This window comes from Anguilla rostrata, chromosome 1, assembly GCF_018555375.3.
Source record: "Anguilla rostrata isolate EN2019 chromosome 1, ASM1855537v3, whole genome shotgun sequence".
NCBI lineage: Eukaryota > Metazoa > Chordata > Actinopteri > Anguilliformes > Anguillidae > Anguilla > Anguilla rostrata.
In genome coordinates, this window is record NC_057933.1 from 44939078 (window position 1) to 44956398 (window position 17321).

Here is a 17321-nt window from a genome sequence, read left to right on the forward strand (position 1 = left end):
GAGGCGGAAAACCTGCGCGATGATTACCGCTCGCCCCGCCAGAATACTGATTCACCCGCGCGCGGAGAGAGAGAGAGAGCGGGAGGGAGAGGGAGAGGGAGAGAGAGAGGGAGAGAGAGAGAGCGTGCGAGGGAGAGAGAGGGGGAGAGGGAGAGAGAGAGAGAGAGCGAGCGGGCGTGCGAGGCAGAGAGAGGGAGAGAGAGAGCGGGCGTGCGAGGGAGAGAGAGAGAGAGAGAGAGAGAGAGGCAGAGAGGCGTGCGGGGAGGTGGAGGGAGAGGCAAGAGGCGGAGAAATATTTCAATCCTAATCGAGTTTGCCATCTTCCCGGCTGCGCCTGAGCCAGACAGATGGATCATGAATACTGTCTAGACGCTGCATGGCGGAGCGGAGCGGCCGTCTCCCAGGACAAACAATGAAGCGGCCGACTTAAGTAGCGGGGACCTCGGGTCCCCGGCCACGTCCCCCCCCCGACCACCCCCCCCAGGTCAAACGGTAATCAATACAGTGGACATAGACATAGACATAGACGCGCTGTAGCGCACTTCAGAGGAGGGGTCGTCTTTTCAAAGGGGGGGGGGGGCAGCGTGTCGGGGTGGACAGAAATTGACAACTTCCTCGGTGTTTAGAAACTTATTTTTTTCTTTCCCCCCTAAACCTGACGCGGACTGATTATTTTACATAAACGTGGAAATATTTTAAGTTCAAGTCTGATGTGATTTCACAGACACACATGTGAAAAACCTTTTAATTCCCCACTTCATTTAAGGATGACCCTCAAAACCAGTTGTTAATCTTTAGTTTCTGTAATCCCCTATGATGTGTTCCAAAATCTCCTTCACCGGTGCTTTCAGTGTGGAGGGCCCCGCTGAGGGGGCTGAGAGTTTTTGTAGGTGGGTACGATAGCCCTGGCGGATCGCACACGCTGCTTTCTGGCTTCATTTCTAGCATTTCGGGTTGTTTCGCATTGCCGTATCCAGCAGGTGGGGCTTCTTGTAAGAGTTTTTCTTGCACTGTCGAGCATAACGGGTTGGGTTTTTCATCGTTATGTCTGTCGGCGCGTTGAGTTTTTAATCGTTGTGTGTAATAGGGCGTGTTGGGTTTTGCGTAGCTGCGTCGAGCAGGCCGTGTTAAGGTCGCCCTCGCCAGCCCTCGCAGGCAGTGAATGAGTTTCGCCGTGTTCAGTGTGAGCGGGGTTGAGGCTTTCTGCCTCTGCTCCGGCGGGAGAGCGTGCGCCCGCCTCTCCCGTGCGCGGGGACAGCAGGGACACGCTGTACGCTGACCCGACATCACCCAGGCAAATAAGGAGACGAGTGGAGAGCAGGTGAACGGCCACAATGCGGCCGCAAAGCCCCCCGGTGTCATCGGAGGCCAGCCATTCGCTGTCCCTCCCGGGCGGCTAACTAAACAGACGGCCCGAGAGAGAGAGGCTTTCACTTTGTTCCCCCCCCCCGGCCCCTGAATCTGAAAGCACCCCTCCCTCCACCCACCCCCACCCCCACCCCCCCCCCCTCTCCACCCCCCACATTTCTGCCTTGCCCTCTCTGTTCTATTGATATGGAAAGTAATTGACTGCAATCCTCCGGTTCATTCGCAGCTGTAGCTACAGCTGCAAACAGCTTCGGTCCACCTGCTCTTATGAGGTTTGAAACAGTAACTGATTTCGGTTTAAGGCTATTTTGATCACCTGAAACATTTTTCAGACGGGGAAAAAAAAAATGTATAGCCCTCTTTTGAGAGTTTTTAGACATTAGGGCAATGTCAAACTCGGTGCACAGTGTTTTCGTTGACGTACAATGTGTTGTTTCGCTGTTGAAGTTGTAGTCAGTCAGAATATTTTTATTGCAGTGTAAACAACTTGTTATGAGTCAGGAAATAGCATTCATTTGATGAGAAGGCCTTAGTGTGAACTGCATTTGCCAACTTGTTGCTTTTTTTTATTGTCCTGCAAAAATGATGTTATTTAACTTTTTGAATATTATAATGACTGATTTTCATAATCGGAGGTAGTTTCGAAAATCTCTCGTCTTGTTTACGACTGATGCCTTAAAAAAATAAAAAGACTTCTATTTTTCAGTTTTATGGAATCTCTTCCAGTGTGTAAAGGCCTTTTTTTCAGACTTGCCCCACTCTCCTTAATGGATAACTGGATGGGTTTAAATGTAAATGTGTATATTTTTTTTTCCTCTGGGAGTCCATCTTCCCATTACTTAATCTCATCACAGCGCAAACCCCGGTAACTTTCTAAGGACGGATTAACCAGTTTGCTTTGGACTGGAACTGGTGTTTGGTCACCAAGAGGTAATTAGCCTCGAATCCGGGAGATCAGATGTGGGCCCCGGCTGCAGCTGGTAGGAATGTTTTCCAGCGTGACTCCGAGGTCGATTAAGCAGAAAATGAGCTCGCCGGATGGGCCGGCTGAATGGCGGCCGCGGCGGGTTAAGTCGCCTGGCTCTGCTGGCCGCGATCCCGCGGCGTCTTTAGGTGACGCGACCCCCCCCCCCTCCGGAGGCTGCGGTTTTACCCGTCCCGGGACAGGGAACGAGGGCTCAGGGGGGGGGGGGCCCGGTGATGAGAGCGGTGCTGCCCCTGCTGGAGAACAGGGTCCACCATTGATATGCAGATCCGACTGCCCCGCTGTCCGGCTCCATACCACTTCCAGGGCCCTCTCATTTCCATGTGTTTAAGGGATTATTTTAAGTAGACAATCTGAGAGAGACTGAATAAACATGATGAGTTTTTTTTTTCCTTACTCTCTTTTTTTGCTCTCTCTCTCTCTCTCTCTCTCTCTCTCTCCGTCTCTCCGCTCCCCCTCTCGAGCCGCGGTTCTGAGGCCCGGCCGGCTCTTTGAAGCGCGTTTAATAGCTTTCCATCAGAGCTCGGGTCAGAGCCCGGCGTCCCGTCCTGGCGAAGGAGGGAGAGAAAAAATAAAAAACCGGAGCGCGGCAATTAAAGCTGACGGCAGCTGGAGCCCGTTTTTGTGCAGCGCATCTCCATTTTGCGCCGGGCTCCCTCGCTCTTTCATTTCCGTCCCCCCCCCCCCCCCCCCCCCTTCGACAATCGCGCTCTGTGATGTCCCGGGCGGCCGGCGGCGGCGGCGGAAAAGCACCTCCGCGCTCACCTGTGGCTCCCGAAGGCTCTCCCCCGAGGTCGGAGGTCGGGGGGCCGGGAGGTGACCGTGGAAACGGCGGGCGCCCTTTGATCGCGCCGCCGTGCGCCGATGCTAATTTGTTCAAGCCCGGAATTTGCATAATGAATTTTCATCAGCGCCCCTTTTTCTCCCTCTTAAACAAGTTTGCCGAGTGCAGGCGACGGCTTAGCGGCTTTTAATGTTTTAATGACCCTGTTCTCCAGGCTGACGTCATGCGAGTCGTGCGGCTAGCTCAAAGGCTTCGTTCAGCCGCGCGACGGTAAAAATTATGGGAAAATGCACTCGCAGGAACATTCTGTAGAAGTGTTTTTCTGTCCATGTTTGCTTTTATGCTTATTTTCATACGTACGCTGGAAAATGAATTCAGAAATAGCGTACAAGGGATTATAAAGCTTTTGTTGATTAGAGAATTGCACCTTCATGGTTTTTTATTGATTGAAATTCACCTTGTTTGTGAGGTATAATCCCTGCGTGGTGAAACAAACAGAACTACAGGACGCAGGCAGGAAGATCCACAAATTAGCACCAGGAAGCCGCGCACCTCTGCCCGGAGTCGTCGGGGACGTTATCAGTTTAACGAAACTTCATCGTTCGTCCTTCCTCTCCCTCTGAGTGGAACGCCGTCGGGCTAGTTTACTCCGTCTCTCCCACGCGCGGCGTCCCAGCTGCGCGTCCCGAGCGACACGTCACCGTGCGCGCGGCGGCTTGTCACCGCGCATCGGCTTCCTGTCGCGGACACGTTTACCCATCACGCCGCGGCGCAGGCCGCCTTAAGGGGACCGGGGTGAGGGCTCCCGCGCGCGCATGCTGCCGAAATCTCGGCTTTTTTGCCGAAGGGGATAGACGCCTGACGGCCTTTTTTTTCCCCTGCTTTTCCTTTTTTGTGCTTCGAGGCACCTTGTGTGCGGTACTTAGACCGCCTCTCCCTCATCCTTTCTGTCTGTTTTCTTTTCTTTTTTTACTGAATAACTTCCCACAGTGTGTGCGCAATGCCTGCTGCTGCCCGTCCTTGCCTTTCTGCCTGTCCTGTCTCACCCACAAGTGCTCGTGTAATGTGAAATGCGAGTAAAGCACCCTACTCCTTAAGTAAAAATACAGACAGGGTTTATGACTTCCCTGGGTTCAACCAAAGTTGGTTGCGCTACGCGCACCACTTAGTACGCACGCAGTGACAGTCACTAGTGCTGCATGCACTTGATTTCTGTCTTTGTGCATGTACTGTAACTAGCCTGCATTTACTTCATCTTACATGATGGCGACTATTGAGAGTAATTCCCATCCCTGGTTTAAGATACAGAAGTGAAGTTGTGATAGTGATGCTATGAATAATTTATTCAATAAAGCTTTGACGCATTCATAATCTGGGCCATAATATGAACTGCTGCCCAACAAAGCTGTTCTGATGGAAAGGATTTTTTATCAGATTGCCCTTATGCATGTCTCTTGTGTGTATATGAAAGTTGACCGTGCGTAGAAAGTGAAAGCATGTCATCTTACAGTTTTTGCGGTAATTTGTGCAGTTACAGCATATGATGCCTGTTTACCGTGGAAATTAAATTGTTTCCAAGCTAACCATCTTACAGGTAGCTGCTGGGAAATCATTTAGTGTCTTTTGAAAAGATGGTCCTCTTTACGATGAGGTGTTTCATGAAATGAAATGAATACAGAAATGTCAATATTGTTCGTCTGATATAGTCCAGGGGTCAGGGACATTTGTACATCCAAAAGTGGTGGGTGAGGGGAGTTCCCACTCATCAATGTAAAGCACAAAGTGCTATATAAATGCAGTGATTCATTAATTCCTTCAAAAGCCCAGTTATTCGGTAAATAAGGAAGAAACTATTTTCGTGGCCATCGTACTTGTCAAACATAACATAGCTTTATGTCAAGGCTCAGTAACTGCACACTGCAGTTGTGCATGCGTGAGGTGGGGGCTTTTTTATGTTCTGCTTTCAGCTACCCTCAGAGTGTGAATTTGGGATAGGAGAGCTGCATGAGTGACAGAGGTAAAGGGCAGGCTGTCTGTTTGAAGTAGAGTTTTGCGCAGGACTGTTTCTCATGTCCGCAACCGCAACATTAAATTTTACTCCCGCCTGCGCCTGCAGCCTGAAAGATCCCCGCCCGCATCCCGCAAAATCAATTTGCTGCCATTCCGATAACATGGTTCTATTCTACATACCACAGTAGCCTAATACGACATATTTTCAAATTGAAAATACCATTATTCGACATCATGCATTATGTTGAATCTGGTGTCGGCTAAACAAGACCGGCTGTCTGATGTAGGCTACAAACAAAAGCAGGAGCTCTACACGTTTTTAAATTGTCAAAGTTAACCGAGGATGTCTGAAGAAAAATGAGCAGCAAATCTTTACTGCTATCAGCTGTCTATGATTTAAACGTATTCATACTAGCCTGCTCTTCAACTTGAATTTATTTATTTATTTATTTATTTTTTTTTTTTTTGAAGAGGCTGACTCAGTTTTTTTTTGGCTGGACCACAACAGCGGGCCCAGCCCTACAAACGCGAATGTCTGTGACTGTCTGAGTGACTGAGTGATGAAGTTACACCATTGGTCGGCCGGATCACGTGTGCTAGGTCCAGCCATATACTAGGTTTCAACCTGGTCTTGTTTTTAAATAGTATTGGGCAGCGGCAACGGGTGTAGTTGTTTGAAACACAGTTTAGCTTGAGCCTTCATAATAGTGCATAGCCTATGTGACGTCTGACTCGCCATAGGCTATGGCTAATTTATGGCCACTCTGTTAGCACTTTTGTACTTTTATCGCAGCTAACAAATGAAAATTCTTTTTCAGCACCATCGACGATAGAAAATTTCCAAATGTCGGACTTCCATTTTGTTTTTTTTTGGCGATTGTGTACTCGCCATGCTTTAGTGAAGCTTCCATGCTCGAGGTGCTTATTTCAGCCATTGGTAACTGATGAACTAAAGCGAGTGAAGCGAGTGACTTGTAACTGATTGTAATTGGGCATCTGAGGCATGCATGCCATTCATTTATTGGCTGAAAAGTAAGCGTGAGAATGATTTGTTCAGGGAAGCCATGAATTAATATCTTTTAAGAACTGTTTAAATTTATTTGTAATTTTATATGAGCTAAATACTGAATCATTTTAGGACCCTGGGACCTAAAATGAGGGTTCTTGTAAAATTTGACCTTATGGAGCCTATGCAAATTAGGCCATATTGCACACTGTTACCTGGCATGCCTGTCCACAATGCGGTTATCTATCCTCCCCAGAAATATCGCTGCAGTCAACCTAAATTTGGGCCATATAGGCTACATAATTTTGCCTTGGTCAGCCATTTTTTAAATTCCAGTTATAGTGCTGTGGCCATCTTTGGATGTAAATTTCCTTCAAAACTTAACACAAGGACATACTGAAGATCACAGATGCCAAATTTAGTGAGAATTGGACACACGTAGTAGAAGTACAAAAAATGCAAAATGCCAGAAAATTAGACATGGTGGACTATATGGGTTCTATGAGCAAATTTGTTCAGGATGAGGAGGTACAAATGTGGAAGAAATTTGGTGCATTCAAGTGAAGCGTGGTGGGTATATTAATGTTGCAATTTTGAAGGTGGTGCTGTAGCGCCACCTAGAATGTCATTGCGTACGTGTCGTGCATAATGCATTGGCAGCCAGACCAGACATGCTTGCCAAATTTTGTGAGTTTTTGAACATAGGAGAGGTGTGAAAATGTAGCAAAAGTCAGAAGAAAAATAAGAATAATCATAATCCTAGCAACAACAATAAGGGATCTACACACACTTGGTGCTTGGCCCCCCAATAATCCTTGCAAAAACAATACGGGGGCCTACGCACCCTTGGTGCTTGGCCCCCTAATGAATGGAGTTGTGTAAGACCGCATTCGCTGAAAACACAATCGGGGTTTGTTCAAACCTGTACCGACACTCGGAGGAAGAAAAATCCGCAGGCCAGCGGCCTGACGCGCAGGCCTCCCGCCCGCTGTTAGTTAAATGTGTTGAGCAAGGGACGGCGGTCCCTTTGAAGTTTGGCCCTTTGTCTTTCATCCCCCCACTTTAATGTTCTGGATTAAAAATGAATGGCGCGAGCTTGAACAAAGGTAATATTGAAGGCGGATTCTTAATAGGTTTTTTTTCGGGTCCCTCTCGTGTTTGTTTGGCAGATGCCCTTACCCGGCGCTCCACTTACTTAGCTAATGTTTTACATTTTAATCATCTACGCGGCTGAATATTTGCCGAAGCAGTTTGAGTGCTCTGCTCAAAGGCGCAGCGGCGGCGGCCGACCGGGGTTTGATCATGCAACCATCTGGTTGAGAGTGCTTAATCGCCACCCCCGCGCTGCCAGCCTTCGGGGTCGGCTTAGATCTTCTGTCACGGGACCGCCCCCTCTTCTGGCCGCAACAGTCTCGGCTTTGTGCCTCCACACTTGAAAATTAAGTGGGGGACCGCGGTGCAGCCGTGGATTCAGCGAGTCTGAGTTAATTCCTTCAAAATGCATTCAGAGGAGCGGAACTGTCACAGTTTTCTTTTCTTTCATTCGGTTATTTAAATTTTTTACTTTTCATTCCCCCTTTATTTTTTTTCTTTCTCACCCATTTTTGAAAATTTTAACAGTAGGCGAAGAGCGTTGACTGTCTACTTCCATGAGAGCGCATGCAAGCGCGCATGTCTAACCAGTGGGCATGCTCTGAAATCCACGAGTGTTGCTTCACTGTTTCTGTGCCAGAGAACTTCATAATGCCGAACTACCACAAAGATGATTGCGCGCATCAGCCAGGGCCAGAGGTGGTGCTATTGAGCAACGAGGTGACTCGCAACCCTCCTTCCTGTTGTGATGCAATCACCGTCTATGTCTCACTCCTCAAGACTTTGTTCCCACGGTTTCAAACACAGCAGTCAGTAAGTGAGTAAATCTTCATTCGGCAGTTCATTGTGAAACCTACCGTAGTTATAGATCGTAAAATAAGATAATAACGAAATGTAGACGTGCAAGGAGCAGTGGTGGCGTTAGGCACTGGCGCTGTCAGGGTCTGGGTCCGGGCCCTGGGGCACCGCTGCAGATTACGCCGGCCAGGAGCGCCGTCAGCGCTCTGATCTTTAATGTGCCGCGCGTGGCCCATGAAGGGAGGCCTGTGATACACGGCGTCGCGCGGCTTCCCGAACCCTGCGGCTGTCTCTCCATAAAGGAAACCGGGAGCTTGCTAATGACAGGCGGCCTACAGTCGTTAACGGTGAGAGAGAACGGGGTCGTGATGGGGACCCTAATGGTGTGGGGGGGTGCCGTGATTGTGGGCTGAGGGTGGGTGGGGCGGCAGGGGGTGATTGTTTCCCGGAGGGCGGATGCCGAAGGACGCCAACGTTTTTTAGCGTAGCGGTCGTTAGCGGTCGTTAGCGGTCGGCGCGCCGAGGAGGCGGCGCGGCGAATCGCGCGCCCCCCCCCCCCCCTCAAACCCGCTCTGTCATCAGTCGCCGCGGGTCTGCCACGCTCCTCGCGCGGAGGACGGGCGATAATTATAACCGTCTGGCGCTTCCTCGCGCCGCGCCGCGCGGCAGGAGACGGGGGCCGCCGCGAAGCGCCTCCGATCCGCGTCGCCTCCCGTCACGTCGTCATGACGAACGCACACGCGTCGCACGGGGACGGGGAGTAAACACTCGGGATTCTAAAAGCGTCTGCCTGTCACGCAGACGGGACCGCCGCTCTCTCGGGCCTATAAATAGGCGCCCGCTCCGCGATGCTGGCAGGAGCGTCGCCGACGCCGCGTTTCGTGCCAGGCAGTAATCCCGGCGACCCCCCCCCCCCCCCGTTTGCCACCCCATTTGTTACATCTGTCATGCGCCACCCCAGTCAACCCACGAGAGGTGGGAGCGAATGACTCGGTGCTTCTGATGGCAGAGTTGGGCGTTGTCATTCAATTTTACGGTTCAGTCGCAAAATTGTTTTATTTAATATCTCCGGTACAGACTTAAAATAATAGTTTTTTTTCCAGGTTTTCTCCCAGTTTGGAATGCTCAGTCGATCGTAATTGTAGGCCCAGCCCACCACCGCGGCATCCTCTTTACGTTATGGGGTTAGCAACCTCTGATGCACGTGTCTTCCGATAGGCACAACAGCAGTCACCATTTCTCGCGCTGTGCTGTTCACCAGCTGAACTGTACAAAGGCACTCTGTCCACCAGAGCAGTCACCGTTGAGCTATGTGTCTGGTTTCGCTACCCTGACTGAGGACACACTATCGCCAATTACGTATCGCCCAAAGGTACTCCCAGGGACAGTTGGCGTGCTCGCAATCCAGATTGTATCCAAACATGCATTTATTGGTGCAATTCGGTTGAGAATGGCACCAGTGTTTTTTGGTTTTGTCTGCTTTCAAGTTTACAGTGCACTGTGTGTGTTCCTCAGGCGTCTGCCGTCAACACGATTTTCAACAGAAACCGCCTACCTTGCGTGTTTATAAGGCGATTGGTGGTTTATTTATGCCAAATCTGGCAGTTTTTAACGTACATTTATATATCATTATGCAATTTAATTGGACATATTTCCATGAAAATATACGATATGTGCTTATGGTTTATGCATACAGTATATGCAATCCCTTTACAATGGAATGAATGGGAAATGGTTTGAGATTTGAACATTCTATGCAAATACCCAAATTGTGATAATTTGTTATGCAAGTGGATTCTACTGTGTTATCATTAACTAACACTCTCATGGTGGTCAAACACGTGTCATTTTTAACACACCTCTATGTCTAATTAAGGACAGCGCATTTTGTGTTTCCAAACAGTCTATGTTAAAAAGTCTCCCTTTGTGACACAAACTGTTTTATGCATCAGTTGTAACTTTGACACAATATTTCTTCAAACTAACACAGAAGTAGTAACACACAACCTGTGCTGGATTTCTTTGCCTGTTTGTGCAGATTGAACTAAGAAATAAAATTCCTCAGCTTTGAGTGACAAAAATGAAATGCATTTCAAGACACATTGCAATTCCAAATACCACTATTCCTGTACAATGACCCCGCTTACAATGTGTAAATATTTCAGTATAGACTTTATTTTTTTCATGATTCTGGCACTTACAGTATGCAACCCTTCAATAAATATTTAAATTTTTTTTTTTTTCACATTTCATTTTATGTTTTTTTTCTTTTTTTGCCTACTTCTCAATGTATTGTGGTGGCCTCTTGAAGACCAGAACTTTACATTCGAAATGTAGCTAAATATAGGGAGACGACGAGTCGAGTTGACAGTGGCAGTAAAGCCAGACCGACCGCAGTCGCTGTCGCTACCTAAGCCCCGTTTGGAGCCAGGATAACCCTGGCGTGCATGCGTCCTTCCTGGACTGTCGATGTGTGGTGTAATACAGGTGTGCATGCTTTACAACCCAGCTATATTCACCTTTATCAGCTTTAGGAAAGCGGCGCGACCTCGCTGTGCCGTGGAAAGTGTTAAAAGGAGCGTTGCGTTCCTGTATTACTCCGCACGTCGGCAGTCCAGGAGGGACGGTGTGCAGGAACGCCTGCCGATTCGCCGCACGTTCGCTCAAAGCCATTAGCCCCCCCTGCTAAAACATAGCTAATTCTAATCTAATTGGGGGGGGGGGGGAATGGATTCACCTTCAAAGCGAGACGTGGCCACCGGCCGCCGCATTAGTTGGAATAACTTGCCGTTCGCAGCGGAGAGTGTGAGAGCGGGGAGTTGGCCGCAAAGCGACGCTCCGTTACTCGGCCGTCCGTTTCCGCCCTGCGAGGACAGCGGTTGTCCTGCGTTGCCTCTAACCGCTGTGACTCTCCCTCTTGTTCCGAGACGGAAAGAATGGCTTTTACGAGCGTCTTTATGCCACCCGCAGATACAGAGAGAGACACACACGGTGTCAAATGGCCTGTTCTTAAACCGAAGAAGAAAGAATGTCAGAGTGAGGTCCGTATTCTGGAAGGTGATAATTATTGCATTGCTTTATGCTGCCTGCGCGTCTGTGTCGGTTCTGTCCTCCAGGGTGAAAAGTCGCTTTTGTAACAACTGACTTCAAAACCTTGATTGGCAAGAGAGTTTTTTTAGCGTTTTACTTTTATGTCCGTAACGACTTGTACTTGTAAGATGGCAGTAACTGTCGTGAGAGTGTTACTGCAGTAAAGGCTGTTGCGTGAGTGTATAAATGTGCACGTAGCAGGAATAGTTATACAAGTGCAGATTAATGGCATAAAAATGCCGAAATAGAGCTCTGCACTGACGTCAAAGGGCAAGAGGTTTTCAGACAGATCCGAGATCAGTTTGAGAACTTCCAGTTAGTTTACAAGACTCAAGACCATTCGCCAACGCTGTATCCACGTCCACCCGTCATGTCACAACAGCCCACTGCAGTCTGAAGGTCATGATCGAGTGCACCATGGGAAGGTTTTCAACAGTTCTCTGAGAGCTCTATTAGATCAGTTTATTTACTTTGGTCTCAGCTGAGCTATTGCTGCCTCTGAAGTTCTGCCAATGAGAGAGTAATAACCAAATGTGCTACAGAAAAGTATTTATGAACAACTGAAGCATAGAGAGAGAGAGATCTATAGAGAGCTGGAGATTGAGATAGACATATATATATATATATATATATATATATACACTCACTGGCCACTTCATTAGGTACACCTGTTCAACTGCAAACAGCATCCGTTAATGCAAATATCTAATCAGCCAATCACGTGGCAGCAACTCAATGCATTTAGGCATGTACACATGGTCAAGACGATCTGCTGAAGTTCAAACCAAGCATCAGAATGGGGAAGAAAGGTGATTTAAGTGACTTTGAACGTGGCATGGTTGTTGGTGCCAGACAGGCTGGTTTGAGTATTTCAGAAACTGCTGATCTACTGGGATTTTCACGCACAACCATCTCTAGGGTTTACAGAGAATGGTCCGAAAAAGAGAAAATATCCAGTGAGCGGCATTTCCCTGGGTGAAAATGCCTTGTTGATGGCAGAGGTCAGAGGAGAATGGCCAGACTGGTTTGAGCTGATAGAAAGGCAACAGTAACTCAAATAACCACTCGTTACAACCGAGGTATGCTGAAGAACATCTCTGAATGCACACCACTTCAAACCTTGAAGCAGATTGGCTACAGCAGCAGAAGACCACACCGGGTGCCACTCCTGTCACCTAATGAAGTGGCCGGTGAGTGTATATATATATATATATAGAGAGAGAGAGAGGACCTTGCTCTTGATCATTTGGGTGTTTTGGGCATGCATTCAGTTTGACACCAACAAAGCATGTCGACTGAACCTTGGGTAATTCCATCGGCTGCATGCCATGCATAGTTCAGCTTCCAAATGCAGGAGGATGCTTGGAGACCTTGCAGAAGCTTCCCCTCGTCTTCATTGTAAGAGGATTTGTCAGGTTTCCTTGCTGCTATTTCTCTGGTTCCTCCTCCTGATGCATGGTGCATTTCTCAAGAGCTGCAGGACCTAGGGCATGGGTGAAGAATAGGACGCAGTGTATTGAGTATAACAGCATTACCGTACAAACGGTAGTGACCAGCTGCAAAAAAGATATACAATTCTTCTTTTTAAAAAAATCAGTTATCCTAATTGGATTGTGGGTTGTCAGAGAAAAATAAGAGCAACGCTGAGCGCTGCAGTATAGGTGTCAGTTGTATTGGCAGTCCTTGACATTTATCTGAGACGCCACACCAGGTGATTCTTTCGGTGAGGGCTGTCTAGACAGCCGTGGAGTAGCATCGATTCGCCGGAGCGAAGACACTGATGGACCTGCCTTTCCTCCAGCACTTTTACCCCCCCCCCCCAACCCACAATCCCCCATCGTCCCCATAACCACCGCCAACACCCCTCCCAAACACATAAGTGGGACAGGAAGGATTCTGTTTGGTGGCTTCACTGCATGGTGCACCACATTTCTGCCGGTAGCTAAGTTTGCAGGGGGTGGGGGGGGGGGGGGGGGGGGGGGTTGGGGTTGGGGAGGCGGGTTGAGGGAGGAAAAAAAAAAAGAAAAAAAGTAGGTCATTGTGACTCCCACTCAGACAGTGTTCAGTTTCTTAAACTAAGCTCTTCTCTGGAGAGGATTTTAAATGAGAGCTGTGTGGAATTAGAGTGTTACTAGTAGACGGTGGAAGAGAGGGTTTTATACAGGCATTTTCTGAATGTCATTTTCACCTCCCTGCTTCTTTTAAAAATGCATCAGTTTGTACTGGGAGGTTTAAAGATTCATACCCGCTCTGCCTTTCTGGCTGAACCCAGATTCAGACTGAATATTTTTGCCGCATTTGCAGGTCAAGGCGGTTACGCAGGCCCCTCCTTTTGGCAAAATTAGGAGTTGTAGTTATCAGTGCAGAAAAGGAGGCAGCTGCTCCCCTCTGTGTGTTTCAAGGCAGCGGCATGACAAAAATGCTGGTCTGCAGTGACAGTGGCAGTGTGGCTCTGCAATGTAGTCAGGTACGGGTCTGTGCTGCAGTCTGGCTCAGGTCTGTGCTACGGTCTGGTTTGGGTCTGTGCTGCAGTCTGGCTCAGGTCTGTGCTACGGTCTGGTTTGGGTCTGTGCTGCAGTCTGGCTCAGGTCTGTGCTGAATTCTGTCTGAAGTCTGTGCTGCAGTCTGGTTGAAGTCTGTGCTGCAGTCTGTCAGAAGTCTGTGCTGCAGTCTGGATCAGATGTGCTGCAGTCTGGTTGAGGTCTGTGCTGCAGTCTGGTTCGGGTCTGTGCTGCAGTCTGGCTCAGGTCTGTGCTGCAGTCTGGTTCAGGTCTGTTCAACAGTCTGGCTCAGGTCTGTGCAACAGTCTGGTTCAGGTCTGTGCTGCAGTCTGTCTGAGGTCTGTGCTGCAGTCTGGTTCAGGTCTGTACTGCGGTCTGTCTGATTTCTGTGCTACAATCTGTCTGAGGTTTGTGCTGCTGTCTGGCTCAGGTCTGTGCAACAGTCTGGTTCAGGTCTGTGCTGCAGTCTGGTTCAGGTCTGGGCTGCTGTCTGAGGTCTGTGTTGCAGTCTGGTTCAGGTGTGCTGCACTCTGGTTGAGGTCTGTGCTGTTGTCTGAGGTCTGTGCTGCAGTCTGGTTCAGCTGTGCGCTGCTGTCTGAGGTCTGTGTTGCAGTCTGGTTCAGGTCTGTACTGCAGTCTGTCTGATTTCTGTGCTACAATCTGTCTGAGGTTTGTGCTGCTGTCTGGCTCAGGTCTGTGCAACAGTCTGGTTCAGGTCTGGGCTGCTGTCTGAGGTCTGTGTTGCAGTCTGGTTCAGGTGTGCTGCACTCTGGTTGAGGTCTGTGCTGCAGTCTGGTTCAGGTCTGTGCTGCAGTCTGGTTCAGCTGTGCGCTGCTGTCTGAGGTCTGTGTTGCAGTCTGGTTCAGGTCTGTGCTGCAGTCTGGTTTAGGTCTGTGCCGCAGTCTGAGGTCTGTGCTGCAGTCTGTATGAAATGCGGTTCGGGCATGGGAAGGAGAAGAGGCAGGCAGAACCACTGTAATGTGCTATCATGAGGAATCACAGTTGGTCTCGGCTCCAGGGAAAGGAAGGGTGACTCAGGAATTCTGCTATTGACAGCCTCTAAGCTCTTCAGGGGGGAATAACCCTGTTTCCAGTGCGGCGGTGCGCCTCCTCCTCTGCCGTGATGAACTGCTTACATGATAGGATGCTCCTGTGGGGGCGGTATTCATTAGCCTGAGTTACAGACTGTGGCTATTGACTTCCCTCCCTCCCCTCCCCGTGGGGGCGGGGGCTGCGGGGATTACGGAGGTAAATCTCAGATGCGGCTAATCCGTCACGGCACAAAAGGGGGGAAGCGGCGCGATTTGCATGGCGGACTGGCTAAAGGTGGCGGAAAGGAAAGGTGCTGAAGGAGACGTCGCTGTGGCGTTTCAAAGGGGATGTCTGCTGCTGCTGCAGCCACAAACTTCCAAATAAAAAGAGAACTACCGGTTCTCACGACCGCACGCTCCCCCGGGATCGCCGCCACAGTAAAAGCGTGCTTTTCATTTTTCGAACAAGCCGTACTGCAAGCCCGAACCCTTAATCCCCTCAGTTGTATTAAAACAAAATAAGTCATAAATAACCCCCTGTACAGTTAATGTCACCGATGCCTTTTCCTTTCATAAAAGTAACTAGCTCGCAGTGTTACCAGTTATTTAAGTGAAAAGATCATGAAATTAATGTTGCCTGCATTCAAAGCAAAAAAAAAATGTAAAAATTGCCAGAAAAACCAAGTAAAGGTCACCGTCACCCTTTATAATTCGGTTGTTGAGTCTGCTTGGCAGATCCTCTGAACAAACGACCATTTTACAAGCGGCCATCGCGTTGCAGTGAAAAAGCCTTCACTGGTTGGCAGTTGCTCTGTATGAAAGAGCCAAACTCCCAGACTGTCTGTTACAGTCCTGTAAACTGCAGTTTTTGGGGTCTCTGGCACTGTTCAAAGCCCCTAGCCTGGGGATGTGCTCGCCTGCTTTTGTTCTGCTTTTGAGACTTTCAGGGTCTCTGCAGAGACAGGCTGTGTCTGTGTGCAACCTCTGCAGAGAGAGACTGTGTCTGTGTGTAACCTCTGCAGAGAGAGACTGTGTCTGTGTGGAATCTCTGCAGAGAGACTGTGTTTGTGTGGAATCTCTGCAGAGAGAGACTGTGTTCATGTGGAATCTCTGCAGAGTCTGTGTCTGTGTGGAACCTTTGGAGAGACTGTGTTTGTATGTAACCTCTGCAGAGAGAGACTGTGTTTGTGTGAAACCTCTGCAAAGAGAGACTGTGTCTGTGTGCAACCTCTGCAGAGAGAGACTGTGTCTGTGTGCAACCTCTGCAGGGAGAGACTGTGTCTGTGTGCAACCTCTGCAGGGAGAGACTGTGTCTGTGTACAACCTCTGCAGAGAGAGACTGTGTCTGTGTGCAACCTCTGCAGGGAGAGACTGTGTCTGTGTACAACCTCTGCAGAGAGAGACTGTGTCTGTGTGCAACCCCTGCAGAGACAGACTGTGTCTGTGTGGAACCTCTGCAAAGATAGACTGTGTCTGTGTGCAACCTCTGCAGAGAGAGACTGTGTCTGTGTGCAACCTCTGCAGAGACAGACTGTGTTTGTGTGGAACCTCTGCAGAGAGAGACTGTGTCTGTGTGGAACCTCTGCAAAGATAGACTGTGTCTGTGTGCAACCTTTGCAGAGAGAGACTGTGTCTGTGTGCAACCTCTGCAGGGAGAGACTGTGTATGTGTACAACCTCTGCAGAGAGAGACTGTGTCTGTGTGCAACCTCTGCAGAGACAGACTGTGTCTGTGTGGAACCTCTGCAGAGACAGACTGTGTCTGTGTGGAACCTCTGCAGAGACAGACTGTGTGCAACCTCTGCAGAGAGAGCCTGTGTCTGTGTGCAACCTCTGCAGAGCCAGACTGACTGTGTGCAACCTCTGCAGAGGGGTGTCTGTTTTTTAAGCCGAATGGGGGGTTGCTTCGTTTCTGCTCCTTGGTGGTGCGTGTGACAGGTTTATTAAATACCATGCAGCCAGCGCAGCAAATGGCCGGGCCTGGCCGCTGCGTCGAACCCCGCTGCTCCGGTAATTAATGTGGCAGGGGAACGTCCACGTCCCTGTCTGCGGGCCGCACGTCAGACTGCGGGCATGCGGCTGGCTGCGGACCGCGCGTCAGGCTGCGGGCATGCGGCTGGCTGCTGTTTTCCCCCCGCTGCCGCGGAGCACGGCGGGACTTCCTCCTGGGCCTCGGGACAGGGCATCGCTTCCCGCATGAAATTCACTGTGCGTTAGGCTTCACCACTCTTACCTACCTGCTCTTAACCTCAGGAGGGAGGAAGGGCCCTGTACAATTCACAGAAGGTCAAAATGAGTAGTTTAGGCTGCTGAGAAGCTCATCCTGTCAAGCCGCTGTTTCAGTGTGCGGATAGGCTCCGCGGAACTCGGACTGTGCCTGGGCCTGTGGTCCTGCACGCACAGTTGGCCATAGTGTCACCCACGGAGGAGGTGTTGCAGAAATGAGCGTGGCTGGTGAATAGGGTTATAAGATTGGGCATTTCAAATTGGGGGGGAAGAAGGGGGAGAAATCATTTAAAAAAATAGTTTAATTGCAGTTCCCCCACCAACTCATGCCCCTCCCCTTGCATTTCATGAACTACCTTGCAATATGTATTCCTGTTTTCACCCTCCCATTTCACAGAGGATGTCCAAGCAATAGAAGGGCTGGGCGTGCA

At 49.4% G+C, this 17321-nt stretch overlaps 1 protein-coding gene across 1 annotated transcript in view; it reads left to right on the forward strand.

Moving 5' to 3' along the window:
• Positions 1-17321, forward strand: part of LOC135239835 (low-density lipoprotein receptor class A domain-containing protein 4-like) — a 105052-nt gene that overhangs the window by 50516 nt on the left and 37215 nt on the right. The gene's annotated exons all lie outside the window — the stretch shown is intronic.